Source organism: Littorina saxatilis, linkage group LG1 (assembly GCF_037325665.1).
Source record: "Littorina saxatilis isolate snail1 linkage group LG1, US_GU_Lsax_2.0, whole genome shotgun sequence".
NCBI classification, from domain to species: domain Eukaryota; kingdom Metazoa; phylum Mollusca; class Gastropoda; order Littorinimorpha; family Littorinidae; genus Littorina; species Littorina saxatilis.
In genome coordinates, this window is record NC_090245.1 from 30164520 (window position 1) to 30187019 (window position 22500).

A 22500-nucleotide genomic window follows, 5' to 3' on the forward strand; every position below is an offset into this window, starting at 1 on the left:
CTTTGGTTGTAGTTTTTACTTGTCCCAGCAACAGAATGCAACAAATCCCCAATAGCCTGAGAATGTACGAAGGGTGCTTTGGATTCCACTGAGGCTGCATAGTGGTACCTTTGTTTGTTTGTTTGTTTGTTTGTTTGCTTAACGCCCAGCCGACCACGAAGGGCCATATCAGGGCGGTGCTGCTTTGGCATTTAACGTGCGCCACACACAAGACAGAAGTCGCAGCACAGGCTTCATGTCTCACCCAGTCACATTATTCTGACACCGGACCAACCAGTCCCAGCACTAACCCCATAATGCCAGACGCCAGGCGGAGCAGCCACTAGATTGCCAATTGTAAAGTCTTAGGTATGACCCGGCCGGGGTTCGAACCCACGACCTCCCGATCACGGGGCGGACGCCTTACCACTAGACCAACCGTGCCGGTATAGTGGTACCTGTGCGGAGAGTAACCCCTTGGGGCAATCTAAAAGAGACCCTGTCCCTGTCGTGACAGGTGTAAGTCAGTCAGATTCTCCGACAAAATATACACGGTCCTTTGTTAGGAGGTGTCCGCTCGTCGGAGGGACCTCGCCTCAACTGTAATGATAGTGTCTCCGCATTTACTTCCTACAACCAAATCTCTAAAAAAAAAAAAAAAAAAAAAAAAAAAAAAATCAATTAAATATGATGACACTTAGTGTTTCGTAATCACGGTACAGCAATATTAATACCATACAAAGTACCAGGATTATTTCCGAAGCAGATCTGGCAATACTCCCTCTAATATTTTCAGTCGATGCGTGTAGATAGTGCGGCTTTCTAGGACCACTAGGAAACAGGAAAGGGGGAGGGGCGGGGGTAGTGGAAGGTGGGAGCAAGGTGTAAAAATCGCCTTGCATACCTGAGCGTAAATAGGATTCTCCCACAGCCCAGAGTGTCAGGACAAATAATGTCAAGGTGTGTTACCTGACCCCTACCTGTCCAATTAAGGCAGGTGAGGTTGGTCATTGCATGCTGCCTGTCTCTTTTCCTCTCTCGTATTTGCTTTTTTATGAACGTTCTGGGCGGGTGCTGAGAGAGAGAGAGAGAGAGAGAGAGAGAGAGAGAGAGAGACAGAGACAGAGAGAGACAGAGAGAGACAGAGAGAGACAGAGACAGGAACAGGGAGAGACACAGTAAGAGATCTAGAAGAAAAAAAACAGAGAGAGAGAGAGAGAGAGAGAGAGAGAGAGAGAGAGAGAGAGAGAGAGAGAGAGAGAGAGAGAGAGAGAGAGAGAGAGAGAGAGAGAGAGAGAGAAACAGAGACAGGAACAGGGAGACACAGAGAGAGAAACAGAGAGAGAGAGAGAGACAGTGAGAGATCTAGAAGAAAAAAAAACAGAGAGAGAGAGAGAGAGAGAGAGAGAGAGAGAGAGAGAGAGAGAGAGAGAGAGAGAGAGAGAGAGAGAGAGAGAGAGAGAGAGAGAGAGAGAGAGCGAATGGGTTGAACCAGTAAAAGATAACATTGACTTTAGCATGTAAAACCGTGGGTGGCATGACACAGAACATGTAAAACAGGCAGAACGAAAAGCTGAAACAAGAGACAAGACTCTTTAAAAGACCTAAATATTTGTTAGAAAAATATCAGCAGAAGTCGAGTACATGCTAAAATACGCGATACGCTGTCACACAAATTTAAGGAGAGGAAGTTTTTTTCTGTGACATGTTTCAAATTGACTCGCGAAGCAATTCTGAGCGAGTGCTTGAAGACAGCCGAATATATTATCTTTGCCCTCGGAAAGTTTCAGCATACGTGTTGACGCAACGTTTCCACAAGGCCATGCATCCAGAGATTGTAAATATCAAGCGGAAATGGAAAATTGTTGCGCCCTAAAGCACAGTCCTTAAATATAAACCGAGTCTGTGAAATCTATTCCATATCACTTAGGATGTTTGTGAAATGACGTAAGTTGCAAGGCTGCAAATATTGCTTGTATGTCCTTTTCTAAGTTTCACCCTTTCTGTTCCATCGAAACGGGAAATGAACACTACATACGCATATGTATGCGGCCTTGGGCGATTGACAAAGAGTTGATGTAAACCTGATATGGATTCATATAAAATTATTTGCTTTGAAAGTCTCACTGCAACATGTTTAATGGTTGAACATTACGACTCACACAAAAGCGAAGTTTGAAACACAACAATGGATAAAGTAAGACTTTGTGTATTAGCAATAACATACATTTTGAGAAGCAGTACTTCAAGATATAGATTTTCTTTTCGTGTAAACAATCGTGTAAATCATTACAGATCTGCCCAGGCCTTTACACAAGATAAGTGTACACAGGAATCAATCATGCTTCTGAGTTTTAGTATGTGTCATAGTGGAAAGATGCTCTCATCCCATGTACAAACCTTGGAATCGGTCGTCTGTTAAAGCATAACAAAACGGTGCTTAATAATTGACGTTAACAATCCAATGAACATTGTGAAATCGGTCGTTTGCTGAAGCATAACAAGATGGCCCTTATCATCTTAAAAATCCAATGAACTTGATACAAAATTGTGAAACTGATTGTTTGCACTGGGTAGCTTCTTCTTCTTCTTCTTCTGCGTTCGTGGACTGAAACTCCCACGTTCACTCATGTTTTTGCACGAGTGGAATTTTACATGTATGACCGTTTTTACCCCGCCATTTAGGCAGCCATACGCCGCTTTCGGAGGAAGCATGCTGGGTATTTTCGTGTTTCTATAACCCACCAAACTCTGACATGGATTACAGGATCTTTTCCGTGCGCATTTGGTCTTGTGCTTGCGTGTACACACGAAGGGGGTTAAGTCACTAGCAGATCTGCACATAAGTTGACCTGGGAGATCGGAAAAATCTCCACTCTTAACCCACCAGGCGGCAGCGACCGGGATTCGAACTCACGACCTCCCGATTAGGAGGCCGACGTCTTACCACAACGCCACTGCGCCCGTCGCACTGGGTAGCAATATGAGTGTGTCGCGCACAGTGACACGAGGGCGTCCAAAAACAATAATTTTGGAGCTCATCAGATAAACCTGGGACAGGCTGATCTTTCTTAACCCAGTGTGGGATTTTCAGTGGGGCGACCACCCCCAACCCAGCGCGTCCCCGGGTGGCGGATAGGGGAACGGTCTTCAGATATGGAGATCAGCCGCTTGCGGCCGCGGACCAAACTGGCTCCGGGTGGGATCCCGGCAAATCCTCCCCCCTGTGCTCTCAGGGTAGGACGTACGGGCCATGAGCTAAGGGTGAGGTAACCCCGACAGAAAACCCCGAATGCTGAAGACGGAGGACCCGGGCCGCACGGCGCATTCTAACAAACCACGGGTACACGCACTTACGCAAATGAAACTCTGCGAACGCCAAGAAGAAGAAGATCAGATAAACAGATGCTTACACAGAACATTTGAAACCGACGGAAACTAAAGCATAACAAAATGGTGCTTATCGCCTTAAAAATCCAATGAACTTTGTGAAACTGATCGTCTGTACTGGAAAGCGATGTGAGTGTGTCACGCACAGTGACAGGAAGGCGTTCAACAACAATACGGAGCGCACACGTGCACCCCGCCCCTAAAGACGAAACGGGAGTCAGGGTCAAGGTGACAGCAGATCTGTCTTTTTAACAGCATCCCGTGTGCACCGCCCACACTATTCTGTTCGTTTACTTTCCCCATCTTTCTTTCCTTGTTTAAACCCTTCTTCCCGGGATTTTGTCGTGTGCGTACAGTTGTTTGTTCAGCGGGGCTTGCTTACTCTGCTGCTAATCCTGAGGATTTCGGTTGATACTAGCTGCTGTCGGGTGTGTGGGGCAGTGAAAAAGGCTGTGTCGGTCGGTGGTGGTACAGTACAAAATCGCCACTCAGAGTCATCCATTGGTAGGTAAACTTTGGGGTTTCTTCTCCTTCTTCTTCTTCTTCTTCTTCTTCTGCGTTCTTAGGCTCAAACTCCCACGTTCACTCGTGTTTTTTGCGCGAGTGTTTTTTTTAGTTTTTTTTACGTGTATGTCCGTTTTTAACCCGATAATTAGGAAGCCATACGTACGTCGCTTTCGGGGGAGATTTGGGGTTAAATGTTGTACTTGTTCTTTTTTTCATGCAACGTCTTGGCTGATTAAACTAAATTTCCGTTAGTAAGAGTAATGGTAAGTGAAAGACTTATACTTTAAAACAAAAATAAAATAAAATAATAACAGTCTTCAGGCTGGCCAAGACACGGCAGGTGGTCGGAGGGTGGGTAGGGAGATGTGTGTGTGGTGGGCGTGGGGTTGGTGGGAAGAGGGTTGAAAGGGAGGGAGGTGGGGGGGGGGGGGAGGGGGGGCACAAACAAGGAGCTCATGCTATCGTGAACAGCGTGTCGTCAAGATGGACTGTTTTCGGTATTGGTTCTGACCCGCGCAAGACCTTAGATGACACATGACCTTTTTCTTACCTATAACCCCGCCCCCTCCTCCCTCTCTACCTATTCTCCGAACGCCTTCTCCTTCTCCCCTTCCCAAGGCTGCTGCCCGCGTGGCCCGATCAGATAAGTGGTCAGATGTCCGACGTTGACCTGAAGATGGCTTTGTCATGCAAATGTGACTGTCAAGTGTGGCCTTCTGTGGCCAGCCTGTATGACAATATTGTGATGCCTCGAGGCAAGGAGGGAGAGAGAGAGAGAGCGAGCGAGAGAGAGAGAGAGAGAGAGAGACAGAGAGAGAGAGAGAAAAAGAGAGAGAGGGGGAGAGGGAGAGAGAGAGAGAGAGCGAGAGGGAGAGAGAGCGACTGACTGACTATTGGGGTTTAACGTCCTCTTTGACCAACTGGTCTTATATTGGGACAGGTATTGGTAATACGTTGAAGATATGGTGTGATACTTTGATTCGAACAAGCCCGCTGTGGCTGTCTTCTTCGACACACCAGCATTGGGTTTGTCTCGTCAAAGTATCGAAATACGATCATGATAATTGGAGACGAGAGATGATGCATGCGTGTCTTCGTGTTTTCCAAGCCCTGAGACTTTCGCTGTGAACGTGGGATCTTTTTCGTGCGCATGTGTGCACACGGGGGTGTTCGGACACCGAAGAGAGTCTGCACAAAGTTGACTCCGAGAAATAAATCTCTCGCCGAACGTGGGGATCGAACCCACGCTGATAGCGACCAACTGGTTACAAAGCCAGCGCGCTACCAACTGACCTACGTCCCCGCCCCAGAGAGAGCGAGCGAGAGAGAGAGAGAGAGAGAGAGAGAGAGAGAGAGAGAGAGAGAGAGAGAGAGAGAGGGAGGGGAGAGGGGGGGGAGAGAGAGAGAGAGAGAGAGAGAGAGAGAGAGAGAGAGAGAGAGAGAGAGAGAGAGAGAGAGAGAGAGAGAGAGAGAGAGAGAGAGAGAGAGAGAGAGAGAGATCAGCAAAAACCTCACGCATTCTCACACGTCCTTTTCAGCTCATAAAGATCCAGATATCAACAGACAGTCACGCACAAGTCAAATTGCCTTCTCAGCCCACAGTGTTGATTAGATCTTGCCCATAAAAACGCCTCAGGTATATATATACATGACTGCTTTCTCAATCTCTTGCCAACTTCATTTCCCCGAGTGTTTCGACAGCCGCGACACTGCTTGCAAAGTTTGTTTGTTTGTTTGCTTAACGCCCAGCCGACCACGAAGGGCCAAATTAGGGCGGTGCTGCTTTGACATATAACGTGCGCCACACACAAGACAGAAGTCGCAGCACAGGCTTCATGTCTAACCCATTCACATTATTCTGACACCGGACCAACCAGTCCTAGCACTAACCCCATAATGCCAGACGCCAGGCGGAGCAGCCACTAGATTGCCAATTTTAAAGTCTTAGGACGCCTAACCACTAGGCCAACCGTGCCGGTTGCTTGCAAAGTAAACTTCGATGGGGGTCTAATTTAAAGAGAGAGAGAGGTGTTACCTTTTTGCCTATTTAGGGTCAGGCTCTATATTGGCACGCACAGAGAGTATATATGATAAAATGTATTTGTAAAATACCAAAGGAAGTGTGTGAGATATTGTTCAGCCGCATCGTTGCTGTCGGTTCATGAGACTGTTGTGCTTATTAAGGATTCCACGCCCTTGTTTCTCGTCTGCTAATGGATTAAGTCAGATGTCTCGTTGTGGCTTTTTCTCGAGACACCCCCCTAAAAAAAGAAGAAGAAAAGAAAAGAAAGTCAGATTGACAGAAAAAAAGAGAAAGATATATAGATAGACAGGTAGATAGATCGACATAGCTAGCTAGATAGATAGATAGAGAGAGAGAGAGAGAGAGAGAGATCGACAGACAGAGAGACAGACAGAGAGACAGCGTGACCGAGAGAGAGACAGACAGAGAGACAGCGTGACCGAGAGATAGAGAGATTGATTGAATTTTATTTTTCGAAGGTAACAGAATAACCAATGTATAGGCCTACATGCTTTTTTTCATCCGGACCTCGCTCATTGAGGGTAACTCGATTAATAACAATAAGAAATAGAAGTTAAGTTAACTGCAATACAATTGACATAATTCACATGTCAAACAATTAAAAAGACATTTCAATATGCATTAAGCCTGTCTTACACTGTGCCGAATATCCTTACGAATATGAAAATGTTGTATTCAGCCCAAAAAGAGACGAATGGACAGGAAAAAAACAGAGAAAAATCGAAGGCTTACGAATCCTTGCGAATGTCATACGAATGGTTGTGACTGCTTGCGAATGTCTACCGATCATTGCGATTGTATACGAATCCATATATACGGATATATTACGAACGTTGCGAGTGGCCTTGCGAGTGTTGCGAGTGCTTGCAAACATTTTACGAATAAAACGAGTATGCAATTCGCATTGTTCGTAATGTTGCTTTTACACTCTGGCGAATTGCCCTTGCGAATAGAATTCGCCAATAACTCGTAATGATCGGGACATGGTCGCAAGACATTCGTAAATGTTCTTAACCATTCGTTACCATTCGTCTCTTTTTGCGAACATTAGCAACATGCTCCTAATATTCGCAAGGAAGTCATATTCTGAATGTTTCGCAACGTACTCGTAAGTATTCGCAAACTATTCGTAATCATCGTAAAGGTATGCGTAGCGCTCGCAAGCATTCGTAAGGATTTTATTCGTGCACATTTTGCCAACATCTTGCGAATGGTTGCGAATTCATTACGAATTTCTCAGGAATGTTTTGACCATTTATTCCCAATTCATAAGAATGTTGCGAAAGCCTTACGAATGCTTGCGAGTGACTGCAATTGCTTGCGAATGTTTTAAAAAAAGTAAGAATATCTTGCAAACGTCTTGCAACTAAACGGCGATTTTGATGCGTATGTATTCTCAATGATCGGAACACATTCGCAAGCACTCGCAACCATTTGTTAGACATTCGCAAGGATTGGTAAGGCTTCCAATTTTCTGTATTATACATGTTCATGTGTCTATGTTTTTGCCGCACCTGAATAAAGAAGGCTTGATTTGAAAAGGTTTGTTTGTTTGTTTGCTTAACGCCCAGCCGACCACGAAGGGCCATATCAGGGCGGTGCTGCTTTGACATATAACGTGCGCTACACACAAGACAGAAGTCGCAGCACAGGCTTCATGTCTCACCCAGTCACATTATTCTGACACCGGACCAACCAGTCCCAGCACTGACCCCATAATGCCAGACGCCAGGCGGAGCAGCCACTAGATTGCCAATTTTAAAGTCTTAGATATGACCCGGCCGGGGTTCGAACCCACGACCTCCCGATCACGGGGCGGACGCCTAACCACTAGGCCAACCGTGCCGGTTTTTGAAAAGGTCAATACGTGGAGTCTGTGTGATGATTTTTAGTCTGTAATAGTTCCAAAAAAAATTATCACGTAATGTCTCCGGTAATGTCTCCGGTGCATATCCTGACATCACTTTATGCATTATAACACCTTTATTATACATTAATCTCTTTTGAAATGGTAATAGTAATACTTGCAAATTTTTATAATCAGATTCTGAAGGAGTGAGAGAGAGAGAGAGAGAGAGAGAGAGAGAGAGAGAGAGAGAGAGAGAGAGAGAGAGAGAGAGAAAGAGAGAGAGAGAGAGAGAGAGTGAGAGAGAGAGAATTAACAAGAGAGAGAGAAAGACAGACAGACAGACAAAGGAGAAAACGCAGAGAGAGACAGAGAATGAGACAGAGATATAGCGAGAGAGAGAGAAATAAAGAAAGAGAGAGTAAGAGATAAAGAGAGAGAGCGAGAGGGAGAGAGAGCGAGAGGGAGAGAGAGAGAGAGAGAGAGAGAGAGAGAGAGAGAGAGAGAGAGAGAGAGAGAGAGAGAGAGAGAGAGAGAGAGAGAAGCCAAGGTTTCAAATAATCAAAGTCAGTGATGCTACTTTGTGACGGCACCAACTAAAAACAAAACCTGTCTGTTCCAAAAATTTGACCCCCAGTGTTTAAATTCCCCTTACAATCTTTCCTATCATCCCAGACGCAAGAATAAAGACACAGAAGTGCTGATGAAGCATTCCAACAGAGACTGATGTCTGGGGCGAAATCTTTCTGGGTAAATTGCCAGTCCGATCTTGTCAGATCTTTTAGCATGCCCCGTAACTCCTTCTGCGGTTTTCAGGCCCGTGTTTTTGCTGGAAACCAAATCCAGAGATTGTCTCCTGAGATGAACACCCGTCTGGTAAAAGTGCGGTAGATTTGATCAAACAGGTAATTGTGACAGACAGAAACTTGATCGACCCGGCTTTGGAGTGTAACCACTCAACCACAGACATCTTTCACCTCGCCGAGACCTCCTGATGCCAGCCGAGACTAATCCTACTGTAAGGTCACAAAGTGGCCCCCGGCGCACCGACAGGGACAGACCGGCACGGTTGGCCTAGTGGTAAGGCGTCCGCCCCGTGATCGGGAGGTCGTGGGTTCGAACCCCGGCCGGGTCATACCTAAGACTTTACAATTGGCAATCCAGTGGCTGCTCCGCCTGGCGTCTGGCATTATGGGGTTAGTGCTAGGACTGGTTGGTCCGGTGTCAGAATAATGTGACTAGGTGAGACATGAAGCCTGTGCTGCGACTTCTGTCTTGTGTGTGGCGCACGTTAAATGTCAAAGCAGCACCGCCCTGACAGGGGCGGACGAGGGGGGGTTTCTGTTTTTTGGGGGGGGGTTGAGTTTTAATTTTTTGGGTATTAATCAGTGACAAAATCTGCTGCCTGAAACTGGTAATGATCATCTTCAGAATGCACCAGATTGCACCATTTTGCATCCTTTTTTTTTCACAGTTATCCGGGGGGGCATGCCCCCGGACCCACCTAGCAAGCTAGGCGCTTTGCGCCGTCGGCTCGGCGCTTTGCGCCTTCACACCCATATCTTCACAATATACTTTTGGACCCCCCCCCCCCCCCCCCATTAAATAAACTGATCCGCCCCTGCCTGATATGGCCCTTCATGGTCGGCTGGGCGTTAAACAAACAAACAAACAAACTGACAGAGGACAGAAAGCGAATAAAGAACGAACAAACATTACTGATGGAAGAAGAATGAACAGACAAACACGAAGTAATCGGCGCCATTGAAAACGGCTTAGCTCGCGACAAAGGCAGTAGATCCCGTATGTTGAAAGCAATTGCCCGTATGTTGAAAAGGACGCTCCGGAGGGAGAGATCAAGTGTTTGATTTTATCTCAACATCACCTCGGCACGCGTTTCTTCTCCCCTGTATATTTCGAAGCTTCCTATGTCACTTGCTGTTAGCATTAAAGACGCATGATTTGTTAGGGTTAAAAGAGAGAGAGAGAGAGAGAGAGAGAGAGAGAGAGAGAGAGAGAGAGAGAGAGAGAGAGAGAGAGAGAGAGAGAGAGAGAGAGAGAGAGAGAGAGAGAGAGAGAGAGAGAGAGAGAGAGAGAGAGAGAGAGAGAGAGAGAGATTCTACCAAGACGAGAAAACTAAACCTCATTCCTTAAGAGAGACGAAAGTGGTGACAAACTACACAATATGCATCGACTGTTGAAGGTTTTGTAGCGTTTAACTGATCACAGAATATAGAACGTTTCATGCACCTGCGAAAATTGTTTCAGCAGATACATGTAAATCGTACGAAGTGTGTCTCAATGTGGGACAATGATCCACGGAGGTAATAGGCTGCTAAGACACAAGCAGAACATCTACGATAGTTCCTTGAGACACTCAAAAGATACTCGTTCTCTTTACATTGCCCACCCCCCCTGCCCCTTTAAGATCCCCAGATATCAGACCCCCCTGCTCCTTTAAGACCTTGTTTATCAGACGTTCTGTTCCTAAACTGTAAGTGTACTTCCATTTAAAAAAACCCATCATTTTAAGGACCTTTTTTCCCCAAGATATTTGACGATGTTTGAATGGGGGGTTTTACTGACCGTGACCACAGTCAAAAGAAGATGGCACAATATGCGTTTGCAAAGCAGCCTTTAATTTTAAAACTCAATGTGTCTTCTTACAGTTATTTAATCATTTACTCGGTTCCCCAAGTTACCTCTTGAACAGCTTTAAAAGCTTTCAGGAGCATCGACAAAGAAATTAAATTTGTTTATTGTCCTCAAATGCCTCTTGGCAAGCACATTCATTGATGATGATGCACTAAAGCCAGCATCGAACCTTAAACGAGCATGTCAACAGCGTGTGTAAAATATTGTGGACTACCCTGGGCGCCTCAGTTTACCTGGCGATTCGCTTTTTCTCAAATGTGAAATTGACAGAGAGAACTTGAATTGTGCTGGTTAATTCACCACCGATCGGAGTTAGTCATTGGAAAGCAAGTTTTTCTATGTGTCAGTGTTTACAGAATCTTTACTGAATATAAAGTCCCACAGGTTGTTTAAGTGAACGTTTTTATAATGTCGCATTTTTATTTGTTTGCTTGACGTTAATCTACATCTTTAGCAACAGGAAATGTTCACAGTGGGCGTTTGTTACTTTAACTTTCCTCCGCCGTGAAAAATAGTCCTTCGGGGCATTACAGAAAAAAAGCAAACTCGACAGACGAATGCGTTTCTAGCGTGGCTGGCTGATAACCGAAGACCTTCTAAAAGGATTTCTTCCAGATATGTCCAACCCATCAGCTCGAAAGTGCCATAACTCGGCTTGCAGCATGTTTAGAATTACCGAGTTTATCGCCTCACACCGTCACTTTTTCACACACTTGGAGCCCCAGCTAAACAAGCGACCACCTTCAGCATCACATTTCTGATTTTCGACAACATTTTTTTATCTTTTTGGCCTGTACACGCTAACGTAAACAATCCATCACGTAAGAGGCGGGAAAAAAAGGAGAAAAACAAGAAAACACACACACGCACCCGCGCTACACGCGCACTGACACACACACGCACACACACACACATACACACGCACACACACGCACACATACAACACACACACACACACACACACACACACACACACACACATACACACACACACAGAGAACATCAAAATAAAAAGTGGCTCCTACTCTATGCCCTCACATCCGCAGTTTCATCGGTTTGGGCCAACATTTCCTGGCGTTTTCAAAACATAGGAGGGTCATTGTGTGAAAATCCAAACCGCGAGTTGTCAAAAAAAGACATATAACTGGCTGCTGATAAAAAAGCGACAATTTGCCAAACAAGTGGGTGATAAGCATTTTTACCCCTGTGTCATCTGCAAATAAAACGCCGATAATGGCTCTGCATTATGTTGGCGTAAAAACAGGCCAGTGAGTTTTGACGCTGAAAGATGATCTTTTAACGCCTGCCGCCCCCAAACTGCTCATGAACCAAACGTGTGCGAAAGCTAGGGGATAAAACAAGGCTAGAGAGAACAGTATCAACTTTGTGAAGTTTGAAAGGGTGTTGCTTGTGTTTTAGTTTGTGCGTGCATTCAGTGCACCCACATGGGTTTGGTTCAAATGCACAGTAGATAACACACTGGCCTAAGTCCGAATCGTCGTAGTTGCCAGTGTTGTCTTTTTCTCCTCCTCCTCCTCTTCTTCCTCCTCCTCCTCCTCCTCCTCCTCCTCCTCCTCCTCCTGATAATGTAGACTCGAAATGCGTTTTTTTTCTCAAAAAACACATGAATTCTATGAGAAGGAACCCCGCCAATGCGAGGCAGTCCGCTTCCACAGCACAGAGATTAACACAGTCGTTTGAAGTATCACAATCATCAGCATCCCTCTCTCTCTCTCTCTGTCTCTCTCTCTGTCTCTCTCTCTGTCTCTGTCTCTCTCTCTCTCTGTTTCCCTCTTTCTCTCTCTCTTTCTATCCCTCTCTCTCTTTCTCTCTCTTATGTCTCTCTCTATCCCTCTCTCTCTCTCTCATCTCTCTCTCTCCCCCTCTTTCTCTCTCTCTCTCTTTCTCTCTCTCTCCCCCTCTCTCTCTCCTCTCTCTCCCCCTCTCTCTTTCTCCCTCTCTCCCTCCCCTCTCTCTCCCCCTCTCTCTCCCTCTCTCTCTCTCTCTCTCTCTCTCTCTCTCTCTCTCTCTCTCTGCTTTTCTCTCTGTCTCTCTGTCTCTCTGTCTGTCTGTCTCTTTCTCTATCTCCCCCTCTCTTTCTCTCTCTCTATCCCCCCTCTCTCTCTCTCATCTCTCTCTCTCTATTCCTCTCTGTCTTTCTCTCTCTCGCCCCCCCCCCCACCCACACACATAGTGCGTGTGTTTGTGTGTGTGTGTGTGTGTGTGTTACGAAACGTGACTCCAAAATTCAAACGTGGGAACTGAGTTTTCATCACAGGCACGATATGACACAAATGGTCAGGGAGTGGATTTGAACCGTCAATCATCGAGTCCCCTTTAAACCATTACCGCGTCAGTCGGGACAACGTGTCACCGACACCTCCCTGCCAACACTAGAAAGTTTAAAATGTACGCCTCCAAACGCGAACGAAAATGTCTGTCATTTTGCAACTTTTGCATGGTCCCACTATCACTAAATTGCCATCATGCGATCGACTTCAGTTGTCAAAAAAGACGGCCTTTGCGGGTCTTCTCAATGAAAAAGAAATCGTTCAAGAAGTGGTCTTAAAACTTCCTTTGGGAAAAGCACAATCCGGCATTAAAAATACTCTCCAAACACAGCCCTAACTGAATTGCACGTTACCGGTAGGCTGGTCGGGCTGGAGCGTCCTAACTGACCTAGGTTCTGACGACTATTTTGTTGGCTGTACTTTGGACCACCATTTAAACCTCTTTACTGAGAACACGAACACAAACGAAAACGTATGACTGCAGCGGCCTGTCATCATCGTATTACGGAAGAATGAGGTGACACAGAAGATGAGGGGGAAATGAGAGATGAGGATAAATATAGCACTGGCTGTGATCTGACCTGTCTCGTTTGAGTTAACGCCGCGACGCCGGGAAAGCGAGACTATAATTGTGACACGGCACAAGAAGGTTGTCTGGGAACCAAAAACCGGTCATTTTAGGTCAGATCTTTACGCGAGACACTGAGAATAGAGGACAAAACAGGCCTGTGTCGTGGGAGATGCTCTCTGACCATGGGACCAGCATGACTTCTGGAAGTGGTAAAGTCTATTATCATAACTGTAGGCTTACGTATGAATTGTCCTGTAGGAATTTGAGAATGGTAACTGGTCATTTAAGTCATTTAAATTAATCCGTGTCATGGTAAACTAGTTGTTCAATGGGTCACAGCAATATACAGCTGCCTGAATGGCGGGGTAAAAACGGTCATACACGTAAACACCCACTGGTGCAAAAACATGAGGGAACGTGGGAGTTTCAGCCCATGAACGAAGAAGAAGAAGAAGAAGAAGAAGAAGAAGAAGAAGAAGAAGAAGAAGAAGAAGAAGAAGACTATACATCGGAGTAGGCCTGTTCGAGTCAAAATTACGAGCGCTATTGCCTAGACCTGTCCCTGACAAGCTACGGTTGAATCTCAAGACCTTAAAGCCCAGTTTTTATCATATAGATTCCAGATTGGTCCAGCTAGGATATTCTGGTCACTACGACGTACGGTCATTACTGTCAGCGTAAATTGGTCCTTCTACGTCAAAATAATACAGGAGAAAATTTTACTGGACCACAACTATGTCACCTGAGTCGCGAATAGCTCCTTACCCTAGATTGTAAACTGACATATTGGGGTCACTAGTTGACCACAAGCAATTTCAAAGGTGCCAAATGTCATTTGAAAAGAAAGGGAAAAGTATTCGCTTATGAAAATTGCCACTAATATCAGGTCAGGCTGTTTATCCTTATTATTTTGCAATTACGATGCCGAGAGGGTTTGCGTTAGTGAGAATGGGATGTGGGATAGTTAGGAAGAAACGGTAGTTTGACAACGAACTTCAAAGTAAAATGTCACCCGGGGAAAAGCCATTGCTTTTATCTTGTCAAGTCGGTTTTTCGTTGGTTACGCTCAAACATGGCAGAAACACAAAGGAGAAGATCAATCGTCACCACCCCTTCCTCCCACGTACGACAAAACCATATCCTCCCCATCAGTAGGCTATGTCAGTTTTAGCTGACATCGTAATGACAAAATTATGAACATGAGCAATCTTAAAGGAACACGTGGCGTCCGACTTATTCCGAGGAGGCTGTTACGACAAGGTTAGCGTGACACTAACAATCTGGGAAACGAACACGTGTGCTACTTATGCTCCATTCCAGGTCATACTTGTGTTACAAGTTCAAATGTGGCGATTGCTACTATCAGTCAAATCCGATACAAAAGGAATGATCTTAGATGGTGCCGTATTTAGATGGGGCTAAGTCAAGGACAACTTTAGAAAAGTAGGTCAAAATTTGACAAGGATTTAGAAGAAGGTTCTGCCACCTCCTTCCCCGCAGACACGCAATTCCCACCAACAGCAAAAACGACAGCCTTTCATGTAACACACGGAATTAAAAGAGAAGTCTGCCACCTGTCAACCCCCTCTCCTATCTGGGACACAATTCCCACAACCTTTGCTTTATCTGTTTCCTGTGTTCACCGGTACTCCGTCATTTGATACAGTATGACATTTTGACCACAAGTACTAATTTGTTATTTCTAGGTCAAAGAACATTCCAGAAGCATGACACAAAAAGTCCAAAGTCCACAGACCATCCAAAAATTGAACCGTATCTGAAAGATTAACAGTTTTAGGCACGCTAAGATAGAATAGTTGCTCCAATAACGCTGCACATCGGAAACAAGACAGAAATGATTCATCATCTTGGCATTCCATTCGTGCAGACTGGACCATTGAAGCATTCGGATGACTATGGTCTTGAGTACATCGCAGTGCAAAATGACCCCCCCCCCAAAAAAAAAAAAAAAAAAAAAAAAAACACACAATGAACAACCCAAAGATCACAGTAAAATCTGTTTGAAATTTTCTTCACAAATGACAAACTCTACAGGATAATGGTTTTGAACAGCAAACTTTCTCGCAGGTATGTTATTCATCGGAAGTGCATGCATAGGACTAGACAATGTGGGTTTTTTTCGGCGGCAATTTTACATGAGGTCTTGTTCCTTTAAGAAGACATGATGACTCATACGACATGTCGGAGAGAAAGATCATTGACGACAACCGAATAGACAGCATACACAATCAAAAGAATACGGAAAACAGCTGAACCTCTGCGTATTCGCTTTCACTTCGCATCTGAATGAACTGGATGAAAGAACACGCCTTCAAGGCCGGAGGTCTTTGCTGAAAAGCTTTTGTGGGGGGGTTCTTTTTGGGAACTCTTTTTCGGAAGTCTGGCGTGCTCTTCCGCGCGATCGCCTGCTGCGATTACAGTCAATCACGATAAAAATCGTTTATGGAAATTCACAGACAAGGCACACACAGATAGAGAAGGACCCCCCCCCCCACACACACACACACAGACACGCACGCACCCAGAGGCACACACACTCACGCACTCCCCCACACACAGAGGCACACACACAAAAAGACACGAACTCTCTCTTTTCTCTCGTTCCCTCCTCTCACACACACACACACACACACACACACACACACACACACACACACACACACACATGCACACACACACACACACACACACACACACATGCACACACACACACACACACACGCACACGCACACACACACACACACGATTTGCGTCACTTATCAAGTTCATCAGACAATAACACTTTGAATGCAATATGAAAGAAGAGTTTATCGCTTACGTCAAACCTCGTGCGTCATGTGGAGGCCCAACGCCTTCCCAAGACCCTTAAGTCTTCGTCGATATAACTTTGACTGGCCTGGTCTTGACTGATTTGAACGAGACAGACTTGTGTGTGTATGTGGTGGCGGTGGGGTGTGCTGGTGGCGGTGACCGGTGCAACTGAATTTCACGCACTTTTGAATTTTACGCTATGAATTTCTCGCATTTCTTAAACACATGAATTTCACGCAGGTTTCCAGTTAAAGCTGTGGTCTATTTATGACTTTCCGGGGCTACGAGGTTGAAAAATAGGTACAAAATCATGTACAGATTTCTGTACAGCAAACACTACCCGAAACCCCACATATACGGCGTGTATGACCTTGAGAGCTTCAGTCAACGCTTGAATTTTGCAGTGGTAACATCCGGTTTGCTCTCGCAGAGCTGAGCATATTTGTCAAGAAGGATCGAGCAGAAAAAATAATCGGCTTGGCAGGGATTCGAACTCAAGGAATCGGGGCCTCGCAATGTCGGGGCCGATGTCTTAACCGCTAGGCCACTTCACTAGTATTGTCAAAGATAAAAAAGAAGATAATTTTATATCATTCTACGCTTGAATTATTATTCATGCGTTGCAAAAACGTAAAAATTGACATTAAAATGTGCCTTTATTTGCAAACATGTTTTACAGAATCGCAGTACATGTTTACACCGTCATGCTACACGACATTCGCGCCATGCAAATAGCTGCGATATCTCTATTTACAACATGCAAGAAAATGACAAGAACAGTAATTGAATCTCTCCGCAAAGCTCTGTGCAGTTGAAACCAGACATCTAAGAAATAGTTATACATGTATTCACTTCTGAACAATGGGCGGATAGAGATATAAATCATGCTGCTTCAAGAATAACATAACATGAATTCATATCAATGTTTTTCCTTCTTTTTCTCAATTGGCGCAGTAGCCTAGTGGTTAGGACATGAGACACGAAGTCTCGAGGTCGAGAGTTCGAAACTGCGCCGGGGAGTTCATTTTTTCCCCTTGATCTCTCTTGAAGATAAAATATGATCAGTCTTGAGAGAGCAAATCGGATGTTATCCCTGCAAAATTCAAGCGTTGACTAAAGCTCTCAAGGTCATACACGCCGTATAGGTGGTGTTTCGGGTAGCGTTTGCTGTACAGAATTCTGTACATGATTGTATCCCTATTTTTCAACCTCGTAGCCCCGGAAAGTCATAAATAGACCACAACTTTAAAATCTCTCCTTACTTGTCATTTGAATTTCACGCACACGCATGCACGTATCCCCCTCGCACCGGTGTGTTTGTGAGTGAGTCCCGTGTATAGACGCGTGAATACAAATCACAATTCAGCAAGACACGAATACCAACAACCAACATGGGAAATCCGTGGGAGTTTATACGTCACGACGGTTCGCTCACAACTCACAAATCACAATTCAGTTCAACTAGCCTACACGGCTCATTTCGCCATGGCACAGCAAGAGACGAACATCACGATTACATCAACCAACAGGGGAAATCCCGCAATTCTCAGCCGTGGGAGTTTATACGTCTGACATGTGTCAGAATGATTCTTCATTCACCTCTTGAAGAATTTACCATCTCATCTAATAGAAAACTTAAATGTTTCCACTTATTTCAAGGTGAATTGAGACTCATCATCGGTCACGAGCAACTCTATCTCATGTACACACACCCCAACGCATACACTACATGCGTGATTTTCTAAAGCTCACATGCGTGACTTTCAAAAGCTCACATGCGTGAAATTCAAACCACCAAATGCGGGAAGACTTTTTTTTTCAATTGCGTGAAATTCAAATGCAGCCGCTGGTGAAGGGGGTGGGGGGGGGGGGGGGGGGGGTGTTCTTCGTCTGTCTCAAGTGGTGACACACTTCCACAATTGTTTTCTTTTGTGATTATAATTCGTTTACGTCATCATTGACCTTGATATTTGTTTTGGTTTTCTTCCATGTATAAATAAATATAAATAAATCTGTGATCGCTAAGTTTTGCAAACCGGTATATATTACCTGCAATAGACAGAAATAAGGCATCCCTCATAATCGGTTCTACTTTGTCTCCAAAACCATTCAAATTAAGGAGTGGTGACATAGAAGCTTTAAGTTTGATACGGGAAGACTGTCAAGTGTCACCAACACAGGCACGACTGACCGGTTCGCGTTCTCGCCCCCCCCCCTCCCGCCCCCTCCCCTCCGCGGTAATTTCAAATAAAAACCGGTAAAATACCTGATATTTCTGTTTTCCTTGTTTTTAAATATGGGGTTGAAGATGACGCTTTGAAGTTGGGTGAGAGTAGGGGTTAATGTAGTGGGGGGATGGGTTTGTTTGTTTGTTTGCTTAACGCCCAGTCCACCACGAAGGGGGATATCAGGGCGGTGCTGCTTTTGACTCATTTAACGTGCGCCACACACAAGACAGAAGTCGCAGCACAGGCTTCATGTCTCACCCAGTCACATTATTCTGACACCGGACCAACTAGTCCTAGCACTAACCCCATAATGCCAGACGCCAGGCGGAGCAGCCACTAGATTGCCAATTTTAAAGTCTTAGGTATGACCCGGCCGGGGTTCGAACTGAACCCACGACCTCCCGCTCACTGGGCGGACGCCTTACCACTAGGCCACCGTGTTGCGGTGGGGGGATGGGAGGGGGGGGGTCAGATAATCATGCACATCTATTTCATGTGACAGCCGCACATCTTTGCTATATTTTTTCTTCGTTCTTTGTCATCAGGTAATGGTACCCCTAGTTCAATCAGTATGAATGAAAAAGCGACTCGTTTATGTCAGCAATACCCCTTCAAATCCAAATCCAATGGCAAGACATTCATTGACTGGATCACCACAGTATTAAAACTAGCTGTTCTTCACATACCTATTCGCGCTCACCTGTGAACAGGTTCGTTCCTTTGATACCCGAAATTAACGATCTGTTCTCCACGACCTTAAAAAGGAAACATTCGCTTCACTGCAATCGAAGAAGCTACTCGTTTTGTTCGCAAAATCCTGCGCGTATACAAAATTCACCATCAAGACATTCATTGACTGGAATGCCACAGAATTATAACTAGCTATCCGAACCCAGGACACTCAATTCACACTCGACAGATTCTGTTCTTTTGATGCCCAAATTTGCAATCTGCTCCCAACGACCCTAAAATCCCTGGGATTCTGGACTAATCACAAGGCCCAAATGCAGACACACGAAGACAGCGTTGCAGGCGATTTCGCATCTGTCCGCACTAACTAGGGGAGGAGGAACAGGGCAAATCCCCTGGATTCCTCTTAATTCCTCCCACAACGAATCACCCCTGCATGGGAAAGATTTAAGGGAAGCCCCTCTAATGAAAAAGCAACAGGGATCTGGAGAATTCGAGACTGGTGACACCTTCCCTGTAATTGAGGCTATCAAGTGCGGAAATCTCTTCCTGATCCAGTAAGGATTTTTTTATATATATTTTTTTTAGGTTTTAGTGTTCTTCTGCCTTCTGCACTGACAAAAAATAGTAATTATTGGCACAGCGAGGAACTCAAACGCTAGCATTACAATGACGATTGAAATGCACCATTTTTATCACAGGGGTTGATGACGTACAAATTACTGGTTTACGATGACAACATTTGACACCGCATGGTAATGACGTCATGGGGTCCCGCAGGGAAAGGAACAATCAGGCGTAGAGTTACCTTTTTCAAAATAATGCACTCTGTTTGTATCCAAACTTAGAAATGCACTAGCTTGTAAATGCGCTAAAAGACAGATAAATGCTTATAGCAAGAGACACACAAGGGGATTTGTTTTCTAAATGTTGTGAACAAAGTGAGTCCTAAACTCCAAGAGGGACTGTCAACGTTCAATGCCATCTCTTTCCCTCTCTCCCTCTGTCTTTTCCGACTCAGTCATTTGGCTTTGTGTCTATTGTGTCTATGTCTCTCTCACTTCCCTCTCTCGCCCCTACCTTTCTCTTTCCACCCCCCCCTCTCTCTCTCTCTCTCTCTCTCTCTCTCTCCTTGAAAAATAAAGTTCCATCATCATCTCTCTCTCTCTCTCTCTCTCTTTTTTTTTCTTTTCTCCCCTAGTCATAGTTATAGTAAAATAGTTTAGTCCCTCTTTAGGGCGAGGGCCAGATGGAAAAAAGCATATCTATGCTTATGCTTGTCACCCTCGAAACATAAAGATTTGTCATTCTCTCTCTCTCTCTCTCTCTCTCTCTCTCTCTCCTCTCTCTCTCTCTCTCTCTCTCTCTCTCTCTCTCTCTCTCTCTCTCTCTCTCTCTCTCTCTCTCTCTTTCTCTGAGTATCTTATTCGCACTCTCTGTCTCATTATCCCTCCCATCCCACACATTCTTCTTTCCTGCACCGTGACTATTCCCATCCCATTTTCGAGTGTTGCCCCTCCTCCTTTTCCTTCCTCCCTCCTTTCATCCCCCCGATTCCAGGGCTTTTGATGGTTCTGCTACACACATCTAACGTCGATGTATATCACAGAAAGTGTGCCTGCAGGCAGGTAAATATGGAAAGCTGGGGAGAAGGGGGGGGGGGGTGGTGATGCAAAACAGGTGAGTTGTTTTGGATGTGGGGAGGGAGGCGACTGGGGACGGGAGATGCGGGGGACAGATAAGGTTGGTTCTTAAAGACAGGTGAGAAAGATGGCTTTGGCGAGGAAGGGAGGAGGGTGGTGAGATGGATGGTTGGGGGTGGGGTGGGGGGGGGGGGGGGTGTGTGGACGTGCTGGGTAGATTGGTTCGTGGAGACAGTCAAAAAGTTGAGAAAGGTGGAGGAATTTTAGAGGAACGGAAAGGTTTTGAGGTTCTTTCTGAAAAAAACCACCCAGGTAAAGACATGACTCGTGGAAGGCAGGGGAAGAAAGAGGGGTGGATCGTTAGAGGTAGGTGGACAGATGCGGGGAGGGGGAGAGTTGGTAGAACGGGGAAGAGTTTTGCCTAAAGACACTCGAAAAAAAGACGTGGCGGTGGGTAGGTGTACCAAAGACACGGGGGTGGGCGGAGGAAGGGAGGGAGGGAGGGGGTGGGACAGGCAAAGCGGTGGTGGTGAGTGTACCTTGCGCGATGCTGAGTAAGCGAAGGTCAATTGGTTCCAGGTATACACCGCCTGCTTTACATGTCTTCAACACTTGTTTCCCATCCTCCAACAGTTCTGGGGATTGTAGGAGGAGGAGGAGAAGGAGAGAAGAGAGAGAGAGAGAGAGAGAGAGAGAGAGAGAGAGAGAGAGAGAGAGAGAGAGAGAGAGAGAGACAGAGACAGAGACAGAGACACAGTCACAGAGACAGAGAGACAGACACAAAAACAGAAACCGGTAGAGAGAGTATTTTAAATTATCGCACGAGCTCTGAATCGAGCACAGTTGGGTCGGATCAAAACGCTTCCAGGTATCTCGGGGAAATGCACTATTTCCGTATTTCCGGATCTAGGAATGCGAGGCATGATGTCATCCCACGGCTGAAAAGTGGCTGCTCACCCGCCCCCGCCCTCCCCCCTCTCCACCCAATATCCAAAATCTATCAACAATGTAATACTGTAAACTTCCACCGATATCCACCGCTGATGGAGGGGGAATAAGATAAGATATACACACTGAGCGCTAGTACCGCCTTTGACCTTTTCAGTGCTCTGACGGCGAAGATATATACACATTGGAAACAAGTCGCACAGTGGAACTCTACTTTTAAGCCCACCCCACCCCCTCCTTTAGTCAACGATTTTAATCCTTTTAAGAACCTATTTTGTCAGATTTTTTGTCAAAATATCTTTTAATTTACCTTTTTTCAAGACTTTCTCTCTTAAAAACAAAACAAAACAACGACAACAACAAAAGAAAAATCCCTATTATTTGTTAGATTTTCAAATACAGACTGACACGTATGTGAATATGTAATAATACCCAATTTTCATTAGTATTTCTATTCATAAGACCTGGATAGTTTACCTCTTTATTATTTTTGTTGGGGAGACTATGTCTTCCTTATAAATCCCTTTCTCCTAAGAATTGTTGTTGTCTGTAAATGTATCTTCTTTTGAGAAACCCTCGTTAGCAAGAACCAGTGTTCACAGATGATGTTGGAAAGAAAGAATGCTTTATGTCCTGCATGCTAAATATTTCGGTTATATGATTCGAGTTTTACGCCCTCACGGCCATTGACGAGATACACAAGTGTATGCGTGTTTAGGTGGTATCAGCCATCTGCACTTATGGCAGAATGACCAAGATCTTTTACGTGCCATTGTGGTGACACGGGGGTGGGACATGGCTTCCGTCTGTCGGTCTGCACATAAAGTTGACCCGTGTCCGTCCCGGCCCGAATTCGAACCTGCGACCTTCCGATC

At 45.3% G+C, this 22500-nt stretch overlaps 1 protein-coding gene and 1 long non-coding RNA gene across 2 annotated transcripts in view; both read right to left on the reverse strand.

Moving 5' to 3' along the window:
• Window positions 1-22500, reverse strand: part of LOC138966825 (uncharacterized) — a 402693-nt gene that overhangs the window by 103565 nt on the left and 276628 nt on the right. The window lies entirely within an intron of this gene.
• LOC138950395 (A disintegrin and metalloproteinase with thrombospondin motifs 18-like) overlaps window positions 1-22500 on the reverse strand; it is a 141822-nt gene that overhangs the window by 81296 nt on the left and 38026 nt on the right. The window lies entirely within an intron of this gene.